Source organism: Hypanus sabinus, chromosome 30 (genome assembly GCF_030144855.1).
Source record: "Hypanus sabinus isolate sHypSab1 chromosome 30, sHypSab1.hap1, whole genome shotgun sequence".
In the NCBI taxonomy this organism is placed as follows: Eukaryota; Metazoa; Chordata; class Chondrichthyes; order Myliobatiformes; family Dasyatidae; genus Hypanus; species Hypanus sabinus.
Genome location: NC_082735.1, coordinates 15344428 through 15363887, shown reverse-complemented (window position 1 = coordinate 15363887; position 19460 = coordinate 15344428).

The following is a 19460-nucleotide window of genomic DNA, read 5'->3' as shown; positions in this document are numbered from 1 at the left end:
ATTTATCTCTTTTCAACCATTCTTGAGGTATATACCCCAAATGTATGGTCTTACTCTCTAAGGGCATTTCACATTTAAAGATGTTTTGTAGGGCATTGTGTATACCCCTCCAATAGTCTTTGATAACAGTGCAGTCCCAAAAAATATGATAATGATTTGCATTTTGATTTCCACAATTTCTCCAGCAAACAGGGAGGTTACTATCATAATGGGATTTCTGAGAGTGTGTAATAAAATATCTTATCAAGTTTTTCCATCCAAACTCCCTCCATTTCTGTGAACTGGTACACTTCCATTGATACCTCCATATTGTTGTCCATTCTTCCTCAGATATAATTAACCCCCTTCCTTCTCCCATTTTGTTTTAATGTATGAAGTCGAATGTGTTTTAAGATTTGACAAACCCTTATACATGCTTGAAATGATTTTACTACCGTTATCTGAATTATATGTTTTTCTAAATAGCTCTATCAAGCATGTACTTGCCTTGGTTACATTTTTAAGCATCCTATTAGCATACTGTCGCATCTGTAAATACCAATACGAATCTTGTTTTTCTATTAAGTGTTTCTCTTTAAGCATTTCAAAATAGCTTTGAAAGGAATGTTATTGATGGCACAGTAGGGTGTGACTTGGGCAGCTGTTGATGCTTTTGGAGATATTTTAAAGGCAGAGATTCTTTGTGATGCAGGAGGTTCTGTGCTCATTTGTGTCAAAAATGCTTCAGTTCTCAACCTCCAGATCAGCTGAGTGTGGACTTGGTTGATGGCAGGCTCTGGTTACAGGATGTTGGCTGATGTCAGTGAAATCTACAAAACTAACTAGCTTCCAACCAAAAATGTGCAAAAAATATGATGAGCCCATCAAAAGGCCAGAGTACAATTCCACTGATGTGCCATCAGATTTAGTGAGTAAGTATCTTCTTGTGACTCCCAGAATACCAGGTACAGATAGTCCCTGGGTAACAAGATAGTACTGTTTCTGAGGTTTGTCCATACACTTAATTTTTCTGTAAGTCAGAAATGTATGATAGCTGATTGACATGGGCATTTATTTAATGTTTTCTCTTGTGTAATTATAGTGGTACAAAGTCAGGCTACGTCCACACTAGACTGGATACATCCGTAACTGAAGCTTTTTCATTTTGAACCTCCATCCACACTGAAACAGCATTTTCCTCCCCTGAAAACGGAGCTTTTCTAAAACGACCTCCAGAGTGTGTAAAGTTGAAAATATCGATTGGGCAGAGTAATGTGGATGGGATGACCAGATATTTTTAAAAACGCTGTCATGACGTGCCAGAACAGATGGCGGCATTTCATTGTTTTCTTGAACGCAACCCCCACATAACCCACCAATTTCAGAACAGACGGCAATGAGACTGAAGCCAGAAGTGTACTCACCAAATACTTTGACCCATAACTTACTGAATAAATAAGTATACTCACTTTGCCCTGTTTTCTCTCCTTGCTTGTATGAAGGTGATTTACCTATTTATGCAAATACTTCTCTGACAATAGATGTGTAACAGCCTAATGTAACAATGTATGGATATACAAGATAACACTGATGAAGACATGTTTTATACATTTAACAAGGTGCTTTATTAATGCAACAGACTTAGTCAGTTTTTCAATGTTCGTCGTCAGCCGGGTCATACTGTCCATGAACACCCTATTGGTTGCCTCCATACGCACCAGTATTTGTTTTTTTTTAGTTTTAAGTCTTCCTGTGTGAGGGCCAACAGTTGTCCATTGTTTGGCAAATTAATTTTAAGTTTTTCTAGTCTGTAACTGCACAAACGTGCTCATTCAGAGCGAGATTTGACACCAAACATGTTGCTTGTTTTCTGTAGATGCGTCCTGCGCACGCCCAGTAGGAGGAGATTCACCCAAATACCCATTTTAATGAGGATGCAGGTATTTTCAAAAATGCTTGGTGTGGACACCTATCGTTTTTATGCAAAACCGGCGTTTTCAAAATTATCCGGTCTAATGCGGATGTAGCCTCAGAATGCCCTTCGTCCAATGGCTAGCTTTGATGGCTTTAAAGTAGTAATGGTCATACCATTGTTTGATATAAAAGTATCAATGAAACACATTACCTTGACAGTTTCCAAAGTAAATCTCTTAAGTGGTCTGCTGCTGTGAATTGGTAGCTGCATTTGTAAAAACAATGTACATCTTTAATTACTGCACTGAGTAAATGGTTTTTTTTTGAAAACTACCTGTCTTTTGAACTAACTAGCACCCACCCCTGTCCTGAAGATGTTTTCATTTCTGTAACTAATATTCTTGTCAAATTTCAGTAAGTCAGGTCTTCTATAACCTGGGGACTCCCTATATATTGTAATTAAAAAATAGGTAAAATATGACATTTTTCTCAAATACTACATAATCATCTGGAAACTACTTTGTAGGTCAATTCTCTTTAATAGTTTCTTTATATTTTAAGTATTAATTAATTGTTTCATATTTGATTCTCTTTAAAACTGAGACCATTAAAGTGCTGTAAGCAGGATTTTTTTTTAGGAGTTATTCATTGTCTATTAAAATTGTTTCATTGGAAATGCAGAAGAATTTTGAAGTATATATTCTTTTACTTTCAAAGGTCTTCAGAGGTGGAAAGGTCGTCTTCAAATGCAATGTAAGCTTGTAAGCTTTAAATATCAAATAAAAGAAAGACCATAATGCAGCCAGTTCTTGGACTGTCTGTGTAGGCACAGGATGCATCAGGTGCATTTTAGACTGAGCATCGTGGTCAATCCACTCAGATAGTCCAAAGACAGACACACACACACACACACACACACACACTCACTCTCTCTCTCTCTCTCTCTCTCTCTCTCTCTCTCTCTCTCTCTCTCTCTCTCTCTCTCTCTCTCTCTCTCTCTCTCTCTCTCCCTCTCTCCCTCTCTCCCTCTCTCCTCTCTCCCCCCCCCCCCCATAGCTCAAACTTGTTTTAAGGGATTTATTGAACATCATACAGCAAAGAAATAGGTGTGACAAAGCATAATTTCTATGGTCAAGTTATCTAGAGTATATCCAAATTTTCTGTCCAAGCATAGTACGTTTGATGCATTTTGTGCCTTATGTTACCTATACTTGGCATCCCAAAAACTTATTCTTAGGAAGATATCTCCCTAATTCTCACTTCTGTGAAACGTTACAAACCACTTCCACCATTTTTCTGTGAAAACCGATACATTAAATTTAATTAACAATATTTAATTAAATAGTTTTTCTGTAGAGAAGTTTTAAACTTGCATGGCCTCAAACACCTTATTATATTCTGATTAAGATTCTAAAGCCAGTATTTGCATAACACTTACCCAGCCTCCTTTTTTTTAAACAAGGGAGACGGGATTTAATTTCTATAATTGCTCCTTTACAATCCAATTCCTTCATCCTGTTAATCATTCTGTTCTCTCTCTTCCATATCCCTGCAATAACCACAAAACATATGGAGACCAAAATTATGCAGCCTTGAGTAATTAATGCTATTTTAGCTAAACTTCTTAATATATCAAAAATCTGATTGCTTTCCTCATCGGCATGGGGCACCATTGCAGTAACTTTAATTTGCTCTAATTTTTGAAACCATTTGGAGCAAAACACTGAGCAATTTGCTTAGTGCTGTACCAATAGGGCTGAAAAAAGTGCTGCCTGATTTGTCTTCGTTCTGGTGGATGCTCATTACTGGTAGCTTTTACCAATATGTGGTGAATATAAATAGTACAGTGGATTCTGGTTCATTGAGACACATCAGGACGAAATTAAATTAGAACACTACCAATATTAGTGGTGTTTCTCCATCGTATCCATCAGTGACAAAAAGCCTGTTGCACTGGGGCAATTCCACTCTCTTGAACCCAGAAGTCCGGGTCCAGTAGGACAAGTAGACGTCACTTCTGGGGTCTTCCCTGGCTGCAGTGACGTCTCCCGTGCCTTGTCATACCTTTTGCTCTCCATATAGCTTTGCAGGGCCGCCTTCATGGCCGTTAGATCTCACTGTAAATACCGTCCGCCTGGACTGCAGGAGTTGAAATCGCATGCTAATACAGGCATGCGCCTATCCTACAAGGCTGTGAGACGCACCGTCTACCCTCACATAGTTTTAGCACCACCTGTCAAAGTGCAGTACCAGGGTGTGGCTGCCATCACATGCAAGCAGCTACTTGGAACCATAGGTGAAAGCTGAGACTCCACTGGGCACCAAAGGTAAAATTCCAGACGATGGTTGATACCTTTAAATTCTTTGTATTTCCTAACTTGCTGAAGTGGTGAAATTGTTTCACTTTTAGTCCCAGCCGTTTCTGGTATTTCCAAGTCTGAAGGCTTGAGACCTCAATGAGCAAATCAGTTCTGAATTTCTTGCTAACTATCAGTGACAAAAATCATTGTTCTTTAAACACAGTCACACCAAAATGATGTTGTCTACAAACTGTTTGCTCTAAGCACAGTCCAGTGTAGTGCATGAGACTGACACTAAATGTTTGCAATGGGTGCTGCCCCAATGGCAGATTGTCCAAATAAACAACTGTTTTCTCGACTTGTATTTGTTCTTTCAGAGTTGTTCTAAAAGCAGCTGAGATGATTAACCAATGGCCCAATTAATGAGAATCCATTGTATTTTATTGCCAATTAACAGGCAGTGGTTAGTCAAGATGTTATTTTCTTCTGTTCTCATCTATGACTTCTTTCTGGAAGACACAACTGATGTGTAGTGCTTTTGTGAAGGTCAGATGTGCTCCAGGCTCAAAATATTTCATTAATCCATCTAAAAAAAAGTGTTGAAAACTTTATGAACAGTAATCCCAGGATTTCATCCCTTTCATAGTTATCTACAGCTAGAGCAAAGGAATTGACCTGATCCACGTGAAAAATTGTCATTAGAAAACAGCATCCATCATCAGAAATCCCCACCACCAAGGTCATGCTCTCTTCTCACTGCCGCCATCAGGTAGAAGCTACAAGAGCTTCAGGACTTGGACACAAGTTCAAGAATAGTCACTACCCCTCAACTATCAGGATCTTGAATAAAAGGGGATAACTACACTCACTTGCCCATCATTGATATGTTCCCACAACCAATGGTCTCACCTCAGGGACTCTTTATCTCATGGTCTCATTATGTATTGCCATCTATTTATATTTGCATTTGCACAGTTTGTTGGCTTTTCTGCATACTGATTGACCTTTCATTGATTCAAAAATTCAAAATACTTTTATTATCAAAGAATGCATAAATTCTGTTACAGTTACTGTTCTATAGATTTGCTGAGTATGCCTACAGGAAAATAAATTTCAGGGTTGGATATGCTGACATGTATTACTTTGATAATAAAATTTACTCTTACTTCTTTTTCACTTTACTTTTTTACTTCGACTTGCTTCATTCAGTGGTAGCACACGCTTTACAATAGCTGAAAAGAACTCAAATATAGAGGGTAGTGAAGGAGGGGATTGACCTCATGATGGATGTGTGCAGTGTGAATTGTTTGACTGATTGTTTAATTAAAAATCTTGTATTGCTTCAAAACAAATTTAATAATTAATGCAAATCATGTAAGTTGCTGTATTTTGCAGAGTGTATCTGGCTAGTTCACTGCCTCCTCTACTGTCACAAATAGGCCACACTCAGGTTGGAGGAGAAAAACCTTATATTCTGTCTAGGTTGTCTCCAACCCAATGACATGAACACCGACTCCCCAAACTTACAATACTTCCTCCCCCTCCTTCACCATTCCCCATTCTCTTTTCCCTCTCTCACCTCATCTCCTTAACTCCCTCTGGTGCTCCTCCCCCTTTTCTTTCTTTTATGGCTTTTATGACACACACAAGAAGGGGACCTGTAGAACCTGTAATTCTCTCCATTTGCCAAACATGATTGGAGTGGCCCATGAACCTATCTCGTTTTTCCTCTTTCACATTATTATTCATTTATTTATCTATTTATTAATTTATTGTAATTTTTAGTAATCCTTGATGACTTGCACTGCACTGTTGCCAGGAAACAATAAATTTCAGTGATAACAAACATGATTCTGATTCTGAAACTGAATATCAGGGATGATGTGATTACAACAGACTGCAACCACCCCCCCCCCCCCATAAATACTGCTCCTCTATGGGAGCATTGGATCATAGATGAACTCTGGGATGTTTTCCTCTAATAACAAACGAGCATGAATAATCACACAATATTTGCAGGGCTCTGCTGTTATAAAGCAGGCTATTATAATGCAGGTTGGAGCTTGATGTGTTGTGGTGCAGGCTGTGCAGCTTATCTTCCCAAGGGTTCACTGCTGGTTGGTAGCTGATAAGGGTGCTAGAGGCAAGGAACTGTTCCTATTACCTTTACTTGAAACATTGCAGAGACAGTTGTGATCAGTTTTGTAGATGTATTTAGGGTCATCAGGTCATCTGTTTGGCTGTTTCATATTACGTTAAGTCAGAAGATTTTAACAAAACATGTTTAGGAAAGAAATGATTAATCCTATTGAGCTTAAATGTAATTAATCTTGATTTTGTCAAACAATTTCTCATTGTAATTACACTGTTTTTCCTTCATTAAAACCATGTAATTGACCAGTAACTGATTAGACTCTGTATCAAAAGCAGCTGACTGGAAGACTATGTCCTACCCTCAAGAACTACGATTGTTTACCACAATGAAGACACAAATTCAGAGTTTCTCTACTCCACTGACTTAAGTCAAATAAAATATTTACATCACATCTGCAACTTTCTCCAGTCTTCCATAAATTTTGTCTAATGCCACAAATTTTGATATTCTAGGGCCAAAATCAAACCATTTTCATTGCGACCCTTCACTAAATTGTAGCAACTCTCCCTCATGTCCAATCCAAATTTATTTCATGTATTTGAGAGATGCATTAAATAACCTAAATGGTATCCTAGAACAATACCGAGCAATGACGAACAATGCGATCTCATTGGACTTTTTGGAAAAGTTAATTGTCTTCGGTGCCTCGGCTAATACGCCTTCATCAACCAGATCACTAATCCAGGCTTTTTGACTGTTGTCACATGATACTGCACCCAACATGGCTGAAGAAGTTCCTGCAGAAGTTCCCTCAGAGCATTCTGCCATGTTTCCTGCACTGTAATAGGCACATCATTTCATTTGATTAGATTAGATTACCTTTATTTGCCATGTGTATGTCAAAACATGCAATGAAACATGTTGCTTGCATCAACTTAAGTCAGTGAGGATTGTGCTGAGCAGACTTCAAGTGTTACAATGCTTTGGTGCCTGACTAACCCTGACTGTTATGTTTTGTAACTCCAAAGCATAAAACGAATTGAAAGGAAAACACGAGAATCAGGAGGTAAGTCATGCCGATTCATTCTTAGCTTAAGCAAGGCACGCACATATCACATGGCAGTGTGATGATGTATGCAGCTCACTTCTTGTTAAGATGATGGTACCGAAAGTGTGCAACAGCTTTCTGGTAGTCAAAAAGTGAAGAAGTCCAAATAAAAATACCTTTCCTGAGGTAAATTGTGCTAAATTATCACTACAAACAGTGAAGAGGTGAACAATGGTGAAGCGAGTTTGGGGGATGAGCCAAGATGGAGTGCTGCAGAATCATTGCAGATGGAGATCTGATGCCTGCACAGCTATCCTGGGTACAAGGTTGGATTGCTGTGGGCACTGAAAGGAGAAGCTGGACAGAGGAGATTTGGAGCCTGTACAAATACCCTGGGTGGAAGATTGGATTGCTCTGGATGCTGAGCTGATTTGAAAAGCTTGAGAGTGGTTTTAGGGTTGGCGATGGAATCTGGGCCGGGAGTCAGTCGCTGGGTGGCTTATACCAGGCCCAGACCCTTTGGCAGCTGAGTCCTAGTGCAAGGTACAATATGCTGTTTAGACAATTTAAGTGACGGCCCAGATCGGAGGTGATAGCCAATTTCACTCGCTCCCCACGATCTTCACTCCTCTCTCCAGGGCACCAGAGCCTTTTGCTGTTCCATTGCCTTGGTCAATTTAAACAATTGTCCAGATAGACTGAAAATACAGGGACAGGATGAGAGCTGATTTCGTTCATTCTCCATGATGGTCATCTCCATGGCGCTGATACTATAAAGACTGCCCGGCTGCAGCACTCTGTGCCTGCTAATACCACGATAAGCAAGGCTTTGGGCCTACTTCAGGCTTCTCTGGGGTTTGGATCGTAGGACTCAATTTTGGTTCAGAATTCTGTTGTTTACTTCAATTGTTTGCATGTTTTGTTTTCTTTCTCTTGCTCATCGAGTGTTGGTCTTATATTTTTATTTTAATTCTCTTTAAATGGGTTCTTCCAGGTTTCTTGCTTTGTGGCTACCTGTGAGTAAGCAAATCCCAAGGTTGTATAATTTCTTTCATAATAAATACACTTGAATCTTATTTTTACATGTACCCATATGAATTATATAAACAACAAAGAACGCATGATCAAACGATATGTAACACTTACCCAACAGGCTGGTATATGTCTAGGGCAAAAGGAGATCCAGCCACTCACCAACCCCACCTCCCGTACATGCAGGTGCTGTGGGAATCAAGTTTATGCGGCGCGTATACACACAATATCAAACTCACACCAAATACCGTTATGGAATACACTTTAAAGATTTTACTAAAACTAAAAGAATACTATGCAATACAGTATATATGAAGGAAAAGAAAATAAAGTAAAAGGCGCCAACTTATCAAAGTTCAGTCAGTTTAGTGCACATCGTTGGAGATCAACCATCGAACCATTCGAACCCTCGTCGCTTTCCTCCGACCTCCACGTCTTTGCACCTGGGACCACCCCCGGTGTTCGACCGAGCAGTGCAGCGCACGTCCACCGTCCTCGGCGTCTCCTTCCCACCTCCCCTGAAAAGACCACGAAACCCCCCCAAGCTCCCAGCCTCACAAGACAAAATAACATTCCCCATTGGTTAACAAGTGAATACAATCCCCATATCAGCAAGTCCAAAGCTAAACACTTTGCGAGAGAAAACACTTATCAAACATAAAAGCTTTCCTACTCTAGCAAACCAAAGAAGCCATTTTGATTAACATACACAGTGCATTGTACAAATATATTTACAATATTACAGAAATATTAAATACAGGACACTAACTGTGTGTCTTTGGAAAGTGGGAAGAAGCTGGAGCACACAAAGGTAGCTCACATGGTCGTGGGGAGAACAGACAAACTCCTTATAGGTAGAAATGGGAATTGAAGCCCTATTTTTGATCACTGACTGGTGCTGTAAGGTAGCTACTGTGCAAAGCGATTCATAAAATCAGGAAGTTAGGATAGCCTTCATATAAACACCACACTCAAAATGCAGATTCCACCCCTGCATTTTGTGTGCATGGCTCAGATTTCCAGCATCTGCATATTTTCTCTTCAGGCATCTTTTTATTCAGGCATCGTATAAGTGCAGTTTTTTTTTTCTTTAACAACCGTGAAAGAAGAACATTTATAGGACATAGCTGGCTCCCCAACATTGCTGAAGCTCCCAAGTTGTCAAAACCCTAGGAATTGCAGTAGTCCATAAAAGTACTTGCAGTTCCTCGGACCTGATTGACTAGGAATTCTGGCTTTTGCAGAGACCTTGAAGGGTTGGGCAGACCAGGGATGATGCTGAGGCCTAAGCCCCACACTCAAATGCAATGGCAGCATGGCACAGTCATCGTGTTTCCCCTACCTGACAGTTCTTGAATTATCCTGACCATCAGACGTACAATTCCCATTGATTTGTAATTAAAAATGGTGAAAGGTTAAATGCAGCTAAGATAGTCTGATTATGAGAAATAAATTAGAAATATAAAATAAAGAAAAATTAATAAACCTGCACTCAGCCTTTCTCATGAAGGTCAGTTACTTCCCTGAAATGCATGGTACCACATAGTCACTCCACCCGTTCCTAACACACAGGCTTGGAACTCAAAGGTGAACTGCCTTCAAGGAGGAGATGGCTGGTGGTCCTGTACAGAATTTTTGTCCTAAAGTAAATATATTTCTGTCCAACAAATTAAACGGCTCTTTCCAATGATGGCGGTTCCAGTAAGCAGTAGTCTTTTGAGGTGTATCCAGTCTAGCACACTTTACAGTCCTGGTTTATATCAAGTAGCATGCTAGCAGTTTAAAGTCACTCCCATCATTCTTTGTCCTTGCACAAATCTGTGTCTGCTATAGTATAAAGGTGATGATATGATCTTATGAATGAGGTAAGAAGATAATAGCAGGATTACAAATCGTTCTCTCAGTCTTATATGATTTTTATATTTCACTCTCTCTCGCCAGCTTTTTCTTTTAGGCAGCCTGCTGTTCTTGTTGCTAATTCTACTGCTGCATCCTTTAAACAGCTGAAGCCTACGCTGTCTTTCAATCCTTCTAATATCAGGAATCAGATTTAAAGTAGAAGTCATATAAAAAGCTTGTCTTTCAAAACCAGTAACTTCTCTTCCCCATCTAGGTGCCGGTGGGATTACTCGTGGGTCGATGCTTTGCCCAGCTATTTTTACTGAGTACTTAAAAAAAAACACAACAGGCAGAATTCTTCCTTTTGTTCTTTCCTCAAACGATGCACTAGCTGCTGTGAATATTATTGCTGGGCATTGTCAATGGCAATGATTTACATTATGTTAGAACATCAGTGTTCGAAATGAAAATAATTCTTTTATTGGCTCGCAACGGGTCACAAGATTCCAAGGTAAAAGTGCCTTTTTTATCCTTTAGACCACAACATTACCTCAGTCAGCAAAAACAAATCTGAATTCCGAATGAGCAGGCACGGCAGGACATCAAATAGAATCATATTTTGTGCCACGGTGCATAGACCTGGAGATTGCATCACAGTTGGTGCCAATTTGCACTGTCTAAATAAAATTTATACCTTTACATTTGGGAAATACCTGGCGGCACAACATCACATCAATATTGGAACAAGACAAAGAACTAAATTTCAAAAAAAAAAGAAAATGACTCTGCAAGGTATTACAAATCTGACCATACTATTCTGAGTATCGGAGTATATTGGTCTAGGGCAAAGGTTCCCAGCTTTTTGTATGCCATGGACCCCTACCATTAATTGAGGTCTTGGGAACCTCAGGTCTGGGAGATTATGTGATGAGACGTTTTGAAATTAACACTAAAATACAACTGCAGATGCTGTGGATCAAAGAATACGTACACGAAGAACTCAGCAGGTCAGGCAGCATCTGTGAGAAAAGAGTAGCCAACGTTTCGGGCCGAGACCCTTCATCAGGACCCAACAGGCTCCGGATCCAACAAATTATCCTCCGCAACTTCCACCATCTTCAACCGGACCCCACCACCCAGCACATCTTTCCCTCCCTACCCCTCTCAGCTTTTCACAGGGATCGTTCCCTCCGCGACTACCTGGTCCACACGTCCCTCCCCACAGAACTCCCACCTGGCACTTATCCCTGTATGTGCAACTGCTACACCTGTCCCCACACCTCCCCCCTTAGCACCATTCAGGGCCCCAGACAGTCCTTCCAGGTGAGGCAACACTTCACCTGCGAGTCTGCTGGAGTTGTCTATTGCATCCAGTGCTCCCGGTGCAGCCTCCTCCACATCGGCGAGACCCGACGCAGATTGGGGGACCGCTTCGTCGAGCAGCTCTGCTCCGTCAGTCACAATAGACAGGACCTCCCGGTTGTCACCGACTTCAACTCTGCCTCTCATTCCCATCTAGATATGTCCATACATGGCCTCCTCTACTGCCATGATGAGGCCAAACTCAGGTTGGAGGAGCAACACCTCATTTACCGTCTGGGTAGCCTCAAGCCTGGTGGTATGAACATTGAACTCTCCAATTTCTGGTAATACCCTCCCCCTCCCCCTCCCCCTATCCCAGGTCCCTCTCTGCCTCTCTCAACTTTCAAATCTGCCCTTTCAACTTTCTGCTCCTTTATCTCTACAGTTCTTTCATGCTTATCCCCTCCCCCCTTTATCCTTCCTCTGATTGGTTCTCCACCTGGCGCCTCTAGGCCCTACCCCCTCCCCTAACTCATTACTGGGCTTCGGCCCTCTCATCCCCCCCATTCCTGATGAAGGGTCTCGGCCCGAAACGTTGGCTACTCTTTTCTCACGGATGCTGCCTGGCCTGCTGAGTTCTTCCAGCGTCGTGTACGTATTCTTTGAAATTAATACTCTAGGTCAATGGACATGATCAAAGCCAAGGCTTCATTTGGAATTGCCCTCATCAAAATTCAATTTGGGAGTCCGATTCATATTCTGCAGCAAATGCCACCAAAAAGGAACATAGCCAGAGCAGTGGATTGCAGTCAGCAATTTGTAAATGTTGGAAAATGTAAATGTGCATTCAGAATAAAGCAAACTAAATTAACTGAGCTCATTGATAGGTAGAATTAGCTTAGAAGTACCAAAAATTGCTGGTAGTGATAAATCAAATAATAATGTGTTCTTCAGAAATAACTGATTTCTTCCTAAAATAAAACAGGTTTGACCTGGAACCATCATGTATCTCGACTTTACATAAGCATGCTGCTTAACAAAAACACTTATGGAGAGTTCTAAATTGTGGATTCTAATAAGAAGAGCTAAGATGCAGTAATACCACGGTGTAATCAGTCAGGTTTAATATCATCAGCATATATCGTGAAATTTATTAAGTTCATGGCAGCAGTACAATGCAATACGTAATAATAGAAGAAAAACTGTGAATTACTGTAAGTATATAGATATTAAAGTGTTAAATAAGTATATTTTATCAATATAAAAGAAAGTAGTGAGTTAGTGTTCGTGGGTTCAGTGATTCAGAAATCAGATGGCAGAGGGGAAGAAGCAGTTCCTGAAGCGCTGAGTGTGTGTCTTTTAGCTTCTCTACCTCACTCCTGATGGTAGTAATGAGAAGAGGACATGCTCTGGATGATGGGGTCCTTAATCATGGATGTTGCCTTCTGAGGCACCGCTCCTTGAAGATGTCCTGGATGCTGGGGAGGCTGCTGTCCATGATGGAGCTGCCTGAGTTCACCACTCTCTGCAGCTTCTTTCGACCCCGTGCCGTGCTCCCACCCCCAGACCAGACGGTGATGCAGCCAGTGAGATTGCTGTCCATGGCACACCTGTAGAAGTCCGTGATGACATGTTAAATCTCCTCGAACTCCTAATGAAATATAGTCGCTGTTGTGCCTTTTTTGCAGCTGCATCAAAATGTTGGGACCAGGTTAGATCCTCAGAGATATCGGCAACCAGGAGCTTGAAATATGATGCTGTGAGAGAATTTAAGCGGCTGCAGAGTAGTTCAGTAGCCTACTTTCAATCTGACTCCCAGTGCTATCTGTGTGGAGTCTGCATATTTGCCCTATGACAGTGGTGGTTTCCTCCCACACCTCAAATATTATCTGGTTGTTAGATTAATGGGTCCTGTAATGATCCCTTGTGTAATTGGATAGTGGGATCATTGTGGGTGCAAATGTGCTTGTGTGAGAGAACGAGAATAAGTCTCACAAACACGAGAAAGTCTGCCAATCCAAGTCAACACCCGCAGAAAGCTGAGGAACCTAGCAGGTCAGGCAGCATCTATGAAAATGAATAAACATTTGATGTTTCTGACCGAGGCCTTTCTTCAGGATGCCCAGAGGGTCTTGGCCAAAACCTCGACTGTTTACCCTTTTCCATAGATGCTGCCTGGCCTGCTGAGTTCCTCTAGTATTCTGTGTGTGTTGTAAGAGAATAGGGCTAATTTGTTCTGAAAGCTGGCATACATTGGATGGGCCAAATGTTCCCCATTAAAATCATAAGAAATACACTCAGCCCCTGCTTTATTAGGTGCCTCCTCTATGTAGTAAAGTTGCCACTGAGTGTATGCACCCAGCCCACTGCTGAGCCCATCTACTTCAAGCTTCGACCTATCGTGCATCCAGAGACACACCTCTGTTGTTAAGTGTGGTTATTTGAGTTACTGTCACCCTCCTGTCAGCTTGAACTGGTCTGGCCATTCTCCTCTGACCTCTCTCATTAACAAGGTGTTTTCACCCACAGAATTTCTGCTCACAGGATGCTTGTTTTTTTTTCTCGAGACTGTTGTGCATGAAACTCCTAGGACATCAGCAACTCCAAGATACTCAAACCACCCCGATGGGCATCAACAATCATTCCACAGTCAAAGACACTTCGATCACATTTTTCCCCCAACTGATGCTTGGCCTGAACAACTATTGAACCTCTTGATCATGTCTACATGCTTTTCTGCATTGAGTTGCTGCCCCACGATTGGCTGATTAGAGATCTGGATTAACAAGCAGGGGTACGGTTGTACCTAATAAAGTGGCCATTGGCTGGGAGAGCATAAAATAAAAGAGAAAAATATCTTAAGCAGGTAATACAAGTCACTGCACACAAGCCCAGATCATTCCCTCAAAAATAAAAATGGATTGTGGTATGGTGGTAAAGTTTACGTGCAGAATAATGCTAAGATATTTCTTGTGTAGCTCTCTGAAAACTGCCAGACAAGCAGTTGCAGATATTGATTCAAGAACATTTAACTTAAATACTATAATGCAAATGAATTCCATAAAGATTTAAATGTACAGCTGAAAGTCTCTTCTCCTTTGATCCTCAGATACTCTTTTGATATAAAAATATGCATCACCCCTGGTTATTCAAACATGAATAATATTGCAACGCGCACAAAATGCTGGAACAACTCAGCAGGTCGGGCAGCAACGGCAGAGAGGGATAAACCGCCAACACTTTGAGGTGTTGAGTCTCTATTGGGACTGAAAATGGAAGGGAAGAAGCCAGGGAAAGAGGGTGGCAGAAGGGGGAAAGAGCACAAGTTGGCAGGTGAGAGGTGAAACCAGGTGAGGGTAAAGGTGGGTGGCCGGGCAAGGGGTGAAAAAGCAAAAAGCTGGTGGTTGATAGGTGGAAGAGGTAAAGGGTGACTTCCTATTCCCATTCTGACATGTTGGTCCATGGCCTCCTCCACTGCAACGATGAAGCCATATTCAGGTTGGAGGAGCAACGCCTCATATTCCATCTAGGTAGCCTCTAAGTTAAAGGCATCAACATCAATTTATCTAACTTCCAGTTATTTCTTCCATCCTCCCCTCTGTCTTTTTCCATTCCTTATTCTTGTCCCCACTCTCACCCCTTCTCTTCTCCTCACCTGCCCATTACCTCACTCCTCCTTCCCTTTCTTCCATGGTCCGCTGTCTTCACCTTTCAAATCTCCCCTTCTTCAGCTCCTTACATCTTCCACCTATCATCTCCTAGCTTCATGCTTCATTCTCCCCCTCCCCCCACCTTCTTCCTCACCCGGTCTCACCTATCACCTGCCAGCTTGTAATCCTCTCTCTCTCTCCCAAACTTGTTATTCTGCCTTCTTCCCCTTTCTTTTCCAGTCCTGATGAATGGTCCTGGCCTGAAACATCAACCATTATTTCTCTCCATAGATGCTGCCTGGCTTGTTGAGTTCCTTCAGCATTTGTTGCCTGTTGCTCAATATTTCAGCGTTTGCAGAATCTCTCAGATTTTTGAATGGTATCTCATTTTTTAATATATTGTTCATAGTATTTGCAGGTCACTGGGATAGCTAAAAATTATTATCCCTTCCTAATTACTTTTAACTGAATGGCTAGTTCATCCATTTTAGAGAGCAACTGAGTTCAATCATATTGGTAAATTCAAAGCCACATGTATGCAGAAGGGATTAGGAAAGATAACCTGAAAGAGATTTCTTTTGAATTTATAATCCTTTAACATCTTTGGACTATTTTTACTGTGCCCATAGTCTGTTTTTTATCAATTATGCTATTGTTTGCACTGTTGTAACTAATGTGGTTTTGTGCAGGTCTTATAGCTTTAGTTTTTGCTCTTGTTTGTCTGATGGATTTGGAGCTCCTTTCCGGGGAATGCGCTAAGATGGTAGCGCGATATTAATACGCAGCAGCCTCTCCGGACTCTGGATTGAGGATTGCCAAACGTTATGTGGATTTTCTAGTGTAGTCTGTTTTGTCATATGCTTTTGTGATATCATTCTGGAGGAATGTTGTCTCATTTTTTAACTTCATTGCATTTGCGGTTTCTAAATGACAATAAACTGAATATGAATCACATGCGCTTTGTGATCACTATAACTACTACTGATTTTTTAATTCCTGATTCATTTAATTAATTTTAATTAGTGAAAAAATCACTACTGATTTTTTAATTCCTGATTCATTTAATTAATTGTATTTACATTCTTCCGATGCCTTTGTAGGTTTCAAATGCACGATTTATAACTCCAGATTAAAAATGCAGGCTACAGGGCACTGACATGAAGAGATCTGCAGATGCTGGAAATTCAAGGAAAACACACAAAATGCTGGTGAAATGCGGCAGGTCAGGCAGGGCACCTGATAAAGAGTCTCGGCCTGAAATGTCGACTGTACTTCTTCCTATAGATGCTGCCTGGCCTGCTGCGTTCCACCAGCATTTTGTGAGTGTTACAGGACACTGAACCAGCTATTTAAGAGTTACACCACTGCACTGTGCCTCACAGCTTATTGAATTGGAATTGGTTTATTATTTTCTCCTGCTTCGAGATACAGTGTCTTGTACACTGTTCAGCCAGGTTAAATCATTCCACAGTGCACTGAGACACAACAAGGAAAACCAATAACTGAATGTAGAATGAAGAGAGAGCACAATGCAGGTAAAAATAAGTTTCATGATCATAACGAGATAGGTTGTGCTAGTGATGTTGCTGCCAGTGTGATTTTCCTTGCACCTGTGGATACACGAACGTTTGCACACAATAATAAACATAACTTTGATTAAATTTCATTCACAGTTGATGGACATAGGCAGAGGGAACCAAGATACTTTTGTCCCTAATTCCACACTCTCTTTATGCCAAAAGTAATCTTTCTGTAAAAGCAATGGACCTAGAGGAGTAATTCTATCTTTCCAAGGTTCTTACAACATAAGCTTCCGCCTACTTGAAAATGTTAATAAGCATCAGTGCCAAGTCTAAATTCTTGGCGAAGGATGCAGACTCAGTGGGATAACTCCCTTCTTGCTCTTTTTTACTCTCAGCTCTCTCATTAGTCTGAGAATTCTGTCCAGTTTACCACCAGTAAGGCAGTTCATTGATCAGAAACCAAAGATGAAACCTTGAATATATACTTCTGTTCCGCTTAGTAGCTCATTGTGCTTTGTGATATGATCATTGATAAATAGTGGTGGGTGGAAGAGATGGAGAAAGAAGAATTCCAAATTCCAGGTACTTCTATGCTTATAAAAGTGTAATATCTTAATCTTCCATGTGACGTGTTATTTCAATATAAGTGAACATTTTCATATAGTAGAATCTAGTACGTTAATTATCATGCAGAGATTAAGCAAGGGAAGTTACGTGTACTTAGAAAGCATAAACTCAGTGGTCACTTTATTAGATACATCTGCACGCCCTGCTCTTTAATGCAAATATCTAATCAGTCAATCATGTGGCAGCAATTCAACGCATACAATCATGCAGACATTGACAAGAATTTCCGTTGTTGTCCAGTCCAAACATCAGAATAGGGAAGAAATGTGATCAAAGTGACTTTGATTGTGGAATGATTCTTGTTGCCAGACATGGTGGCCTGGGAATCTCAGAAACTGCTGATCTCCTGGGATTTTCACGCACAGCATTAACTGGAGTTTACAGAGAATGGCATGATAGAGAAAAAAAAAGTATCCAGTGAGTGACAGTTTTGCGGGTGGAAAAGCTTTGTTAATGAGAGAGGTCGGAGGAGAATGGCCAGACTCATTCAAGCTGACAGGAAGGTGAGAGTAGCTTATATATAACCACACACTACAACAGTGTTGTGGAGAAGAGCATCCCTGAAGGTGCAATATGTCAAACCTTGAAGTGGATGGGCTACAGCAGTAGACCAGAACATTTCACTTTATTTGGTACAGGAGGTACTGAGTGCACATCATTAAAACTTTGCATGTACATGCCTTGAGTTTGTAAAGCCACACAGAATGGAAACTGATCCTCCGGCTCATCATATCTGTACCATCTATCAAGTATCCGTCTGCACTACTCTCCTTTATCCTCTCACATTCCCCTCGACCTCCGAGACCCCACCAACAGAAGGACACTTCACAGTAGCCAATTAATCTTGCAACCACCAACGTGGTTGGCTTTTGGGACAAATCAGAAAACTGAGGGGAGATCCATGTGTTCACATTGAGAACATACAAACTCTACACAAAAAGCCGAAGAGGTTGGGATTGGAATTGTGAGGCAGCAGACTTACTACCCTGGCATTAGTTTTTAGTGCAGCCACTGTGCCATCCTGAAAGTGAATGAACCTTGTGAGACACCACAGTTACCAAACCATTCAGTAATGTCAAACAACACACACAAAATGCTGGTGGAACAAAGCAGGTCAGGCAGCATCTATAGGGAGAAGAACTGACAACGTTTCGGGCCGAGACCTTTCATCAGTAATGTCAAGGATAGGACTCAAGAACATAAATACAAATCAGAATGAATTGGCAGCCCCATGGCCTAGCTTCTTGCTTAAGATGCCCATAAGAGACCTGAGTGTTTTACCAAAGAAAACCAGTGAAGCCAACTGTTTTCCATTTAGCCTTGAACTTCATGCTTTCAGTTCAGTTATCATTACTCATATATCTACCTATATATATATATATATACATACACATATATACAAACGTGTATCTATATATTCATACCACCTGAACACATACACTATAGAGATAGTTACTTTAAAAATATTTTTTCCAGAAGCAAACAAATGTAGAAATGACCTAGAAATTACTGTCCATAGACATGGCACCCAGAATTACTGGGATGAAATCATATTTATGACTGGGTCAGAATTAAGTCACCTGAAGTTGAGAGCCTACCTGGGAGGTCACTATTTCAAACACATCTCTGCAAGGTTCGTTACCTATTGTCATCATATTGGCAAGTTCTATTATGTTTAGAATATCAAATCATTCCAGAGGCCATGCCGAAGAGATGTAGGAGAACTTAGACTCTTTTGAGTCTAATAGTTATCGACATGGCTGAATAACAGGCTGTGGCAGATTTTCTCCTCTGTTCTCCTAAGTAGTGCTTGAACATGATGCAACACAGAGAAAAAGTATATACCGTTAGCTTCATTCCATCCTGCTCTTGAACAATATTGAAGGCAAACCTTGCATTAGATCTTCTGCTTCCTGTACTCATGTTCATGCAAATCGCAAAAGCATTTATTTCATACGATTGAATATTAAGTAGTTTATCAATGGAGATTTCATTTAACTTCACTAACCATCATTAAGCTGAAGTTTAATGTTTTTGAGTCTCACTCTAGATTTCCTCACTTCACAATTTAAATCCCCTATATAGTTGAGTCCTGATTCTCTGCAATGCAGGATTATCCATTACTTCATTCCATAATAGAATGGTCGAACA